The sequence below is a fragment of the Gossypium hirsutum genome, chromosome D13 (assembly GCF_007990345.1).
Source record: "Gossypium hirsutum isolate 1008001.06 chromosome D13, Gossypium_hirsutum_v2.1, whole genome shotgun sequence".
Lineage (NCBI taxonomy): Eukaryota > Viridiplantae > Streptophyta > Magnoliopsida > Malvales > Malvaceae > Gossypium > Gossypium hirsutum.
In genome coordinates this window covers 53,667,572-53,672,857 of record NC_053449.1, presented here as the reverse complement: position 1 = coordinate 53,672,857, position 5,286 = coordinate 53,667,572, and the positions used below count along the sequence as shown (strand labels likewise).

Genomic DNA, 5,286 nt, shown 5'->3' with positions numbered 1-5,286 from the left:
GGGTTTTACGGGTTAGAGAACTTGAACCACTAGTTCGATGATCCGAGTGGTCAAGGGTCGTGGTTAGTTGAAGAAGAATTGTGGCAAAAATATGGTGATAGTTTGACGGTTGACAGTTGAGATTCGTTGAAGCCTTATTTATGCTTTAACGTCTTAATCTTGGGATTTTAAAGGCCTATCGAGAAATTTAAAATGAGGCAAAGATGAGCCATTTAGTGAGACGGTTGGCCGAAGAAGGCCATGAAGGGAAAAAAAAAAGAAAAAGAAATGAGAAGAAGAGAAGAAATAAGAGACAACATCAAACTGGATGATAACTCCACCTTGAAGGAACAAAATGACCATAACTAAGGTATTTTTATTTCTTCTCTTCTTCTTCTTGTTCTTATTTTTCTCTTCTCCTTTTACTACCCAACTAAGGTTCTTAAATTAGGGCCATTTAAACAATTAGGATACCAATGCGGTCAATTAAATAACATGTCAGCTTTCCATTATGTCTGTAATGAAAAAGATTAAATTGTTATTTTTCACAAGTTAAATAACTAAATTAAAATCAAAATAATTATTTTATCAGTTACATTAAAGTTGAGCATACTTTACCCTCTTCTTTATTATAAAAAAAACTAATAAGATTGAAATAAGTGTAAGTGTATAGGACTGATTACTTTTAATTTAAAAACTCCATACTGCAAATGACAAATCCCAAACCATCAAAGCGATTGAAAGAGGAAAAATAGAAGAACTGCCAGCAGGGCAGGCATAGCATAAATGGCCCCATTTTATTTAAAATCATAAACAAAGGCTGGAATTACTCAATTCCAAAACGTTTCTTCATCTCCAGGATAAAATCATAGACTTTTTGTTGGTCAGGAAGGGACTTGGCTACACTCTCCTTTTGCATGCACCTTTTAGCCCATGCTATCAGTTTGGGACACTCTGCTTCAATGCTGAAGTTCCCACACTTCTCATAAGCATAAAACCAGCTATAAAACGGAATGAATGCAACATCCACATATCCAAGACTTTCTCCTCCAAAGTAAGGCTTGTCCCCAAGCTCCTTTTCCATCAGCTTCAGGGTGCTTGCTCTTCTCCCTTTGTCTTCCATACTCTGCTCCCCAGGTCATATATCTGCGTTTCATTTAAGATTATTTCAGGCACAATACTTTGCTCTCCTATTCATGTATACAGTTCCAAAAGAAAAAAAAAAAGAAGAAAAAGAACGTACCTTCTTGACAACATAATCAGCCCAGAATCTAGCAGTAGCTTTTTGGTAAGGGTCAGAAGGGAGCAAAGGAGCTTTGTCATGCCATACCTCATCGATGTACTGAACCTGAATGAGCGACTCACAAACAGGTTTACCGTTATGGATAAGAACAGGGATTTTCTTATGAACAGGGTTCATCTGCAGCAGTAAAGCACTCTTGTTCCTCAAGTCTTCTTCCTTGTATTCGTACTTAATCCCTTTCTCAGCCAAAGCAATCCTGGATCTCATCCCAAACGGACTTGGCCAGAAATCCAGCAATACTACTTCCTCTGCCATTCTTTTGATCTAAAGACTCAAATACTAAAAACTAAAATCTCGGGTTTGTTCTTTTCTCTCTCTGATTCTGAACTGAAGGGGTATAAGTATGTACATTTATAGGCAAAAAAAGGGTAAGAGTCGGTAGCTTTTTCTACGTCTTTCCTGACATAATCACATAATAGAGAAAAGGAAATTCTCTTTTCTCGAAAACTCTGGATATTTTAATTTTTCTAAAAGTTTATTTCCGGTGATAAACCTGTATTTTATAGTTTTTTCGTTATAAGTATAAAAGATAAACCTGTATTTCCAGATCTTCCCTCTCGAAAACTCGGGATATTTCGTTTTGCTGAAATCCATATTTATTGTAGTTACTATGCACATTCCATGTAGGTCGGGCTCATCCTTTTGAATAATGATTATTATTATTCCAGAGCCTTCTAATCTATAAAGAGAACAGTATCCCATTCCTTACATCAGTAGTGAGGGTTGCTCTTATGCAATTGCATGCGTCAGTATTCGCTTCTGGACTTCATAGTTATTGACCAAAAAGAAAATTAGAGCTCATAGTCCCATTACGCCTTTTTACCAAAATAGTATTATAATGATAATTTATTATTCAAATAATATACATCATGATATATGTTTTGAACGAGGAGATTTGGGGTTTTTTACTTAAATAATATAAATTATAAATTTAATAATTGAAATTGTATGTTCATAAGATTATTTATTAAAATGGTATGGTTTTATTGGTGTCGCCTGTCAAATTGGCGGCATCGGACTGAAATGTAATGATCTAAAGTATTCAGGGACTTGATATACAATTTTTCTATTTTTAGTGGCTGCTGGGAGAAAAAGTGAAAGGGTACCTGTGCAACACCAAACTTTAAATGTGGCTAATTCCTTATAAGTCCTCCTTATTTTTTATTTTCTTTTTATTCTTCTTCAACTCACTATATTGTGTTTTTAAACAAGTTCTTAACCTATTTTTGTAGTTAAATAAACCCTCAACTTATGATTTTTACTCATAAAATCCCTTTAATTTAATATTAAAGTAAATATATTTTACCTAAAGTAAAGCTATTTAAAAAAATATAAACTAATTCGCATTTTATGTTGATGTGAATTTGATGAGAATAGTTTATTAAATAAAAAAATAAAATTTTAAAATTTCTTGAGAGTGCTTATATACATGATATTCTTAACTACTCTTTTAAAATTTTTAATTACTTTTTTAGATTTTATGTTGATGTTAAGGTGTATATCATTTTTATTACGTCAACAAAAATTAAGGTAAGAGCTTGAAATTCAAAATATATTTACTTTAATATTAAAATAAAGGACTTTTATGAGTAAAAATCATAAGCTAAGGGCTTATTTAACTACAAAAATAGGTTAAGGGCTTGTTTAAATACAATATAGTGAGTTGAAGGGGAATAAAAATAAAATAATAAATAAGGAGGGCTTACAAGACAATTAGCCAAATTTAAGGTTTGGTGCCAGCACACTGTCAGCGACACCCTTTCACTTTATTTTAGCATCCACTCAAAATGAAAAATTTGTATACCAGGTCCCTGAATACTTTAGATCATTACATTTTAGTCCAGTGCCGTCAATTTGACAGGCGGCATTAGTAAAACCATACTATTTTGGTAAATATCTAATGGGTATGTCATTTCAGTTATTAATGTTATTTTTTGTATTATTTAAGTAAAAAAAACTGAAGATTTGACTATTGAGAAATTGAATTTTTTTCATATTTTAAAATTTTAAAAAGTTTAGTTTTTAAAATAAAAAATTATGAAAAATAATTTTTTTAAAATTCAAAATAAAAATATTTTAAAAACATAAAAAATTTTAAAATTTAATGTTATTTAAATCGAATTAGATCAGTTGGACTAGAAATCTACTAGAGTATTGAATCCAACTAAAAAATCAATTGGCAGTTGAATAGATTTCGAACTAGTTTGACTAGTTGGCTCCTAGGACGATTGGCCCGACCAATTCAAAGTAAATAAATTATAAATAAAAATAAAAATCGGTTCAACTGAATTTTTTTAAATTGGTTCAACCAGTTCGTATCGGTTAACGGGTCAAACGATTTTAAACTTTTTTAGCTCTCTACATTTATAGTTTTTTTGGTCAATTTAGTCCATACCCTTTAAATGCACGTAGAAATATTTAAAAATCAAAATTTCTAATTTTTCAAAATAAAAAATATGAAACCCTTTAAAATTGAATTTTTTTTCTAAAATTTAATATTATCTAAACCGAACCAAATCAAACCAATTAGACCAAAAATTAGATACGGTGTCGATCCAGTGAGAGGAAAAAACTGGTTGACCCATCGATTTTAGTTCAACCGATCCGATTTAGATAACACTGAATTTTGGAATTTTTTTAGTTTTAAAATAATTTTTATTTTTGAATTTTAAAGAGTTTTTATTTTAACAATTATAATTTTTAAAATTTTTAATTTGTTTTCAAATATGAAAAAGGTTCTTGTTTTCAAAATGTCTAATTGGTTGTGCTGATTTAGGCCCTCCGGAAACTATTTTTTTATTGCTCAAAACATATCATTTTCGGTTGATAAAAGTTGTTTATATTATTTAGGTAATAAATTATTATTTTTTATTTTGGTAAAAAAATCCCCGATATTATGTAATTTTTTGGTTTTGACTAAATTCTTGTTTGAATTTAATGTAATAATATTTTGGTATAATCATACGTGTCTTTATTCGTTTTATGATTTGAATTTAATTTTATTTGAGTCAAGAAAGGTATTCAAGTAACATCCTCTAATAATGATGACTCTTAGATTCAAAGAAAGTCCAAATACTTGGATAAAAAGTCCATTGACAAACTCATTACAAGAAAGTAGTTGTTGTGTTTAAATCTAATTGTTCAAAAAGCATGTGTCTTCCAAGTTTCGGTACTTAAGGCTTAGTTTGGATGGGCGCTGTATTTACTTCCAGTGAGGTTAAAAATAGCGGTAGCAATGAAATTAATTATTGTAGTGATGAGATTGAATATTGTAGCAATGAGATTAGAAACAAAGGTAGGGTGTGTGTTTAAATTCAAACGCAATTGTAGCAGAGAGGTGAGAATAGAAAATGACTATTAAGAACATTATATTATAAATGATATATAATAGAAAATTTTTAAATTATTTTAATTTTACAAAATTATTAAAAATATGTGAATTTATAAATTCATTTAATAAAATATTAAAATGCATCATAGATAAAAGCAGGAAGCCTAATGAATAATATGAAGTTTAGAGGTGATCATGGGTTAGGCCGGGCTCAGACAAAATTTTAGGCTCGTTTTCTAGGCCTAGGCCCGACCCAACCTGAAATATGGGCCTAAAAATTTGTCCAAGCCTGGCCCAAAAGAAAATTGCTAAGCCCGAGCTCGGCTCGGGCCGGCCCATATTAAATTTTACAACACCAAAAAAGTATATATTTAATATATATATTTGATTAAAAAGTATATTTGATTAAAAATAAAAAAAATATATTTAATATATAATTCGGGCCGGGCGGGCCCGAGCCACAAAAGTTTTACCCGAGGCCTGACCCGTTTTATAAATGGGCATCGTTTTTTGCCCAAACCCATATTTCGGGCCTATATTTTTACCCGAACCCTCTCATTTTCGGGCAGGCTGTCGGGCCGGGTCGGGTAGCCCAACCCATGATCACCTCTAATGAAGTTTTAGACCCACATGTAGAGACACCATCAACGTCCATGGGGAGATGACCTTTCAT

At 31.2% G+C, this 5,286-nt stretch overlaps 1 pseudogene; it reads right to left on the bottom strand.

Moving 5' to 3' along the window:
- Nucleotides 1-731: 731 nt before the first annotated feature.
- Nucleotides 732-1,835, bottom strand: LOC107918993 (probable glutathione S-transferase; annotated as a pseudogene).
- Nucleotides 1,836-5,286: the final 3,451 nt, after the last annotated feature.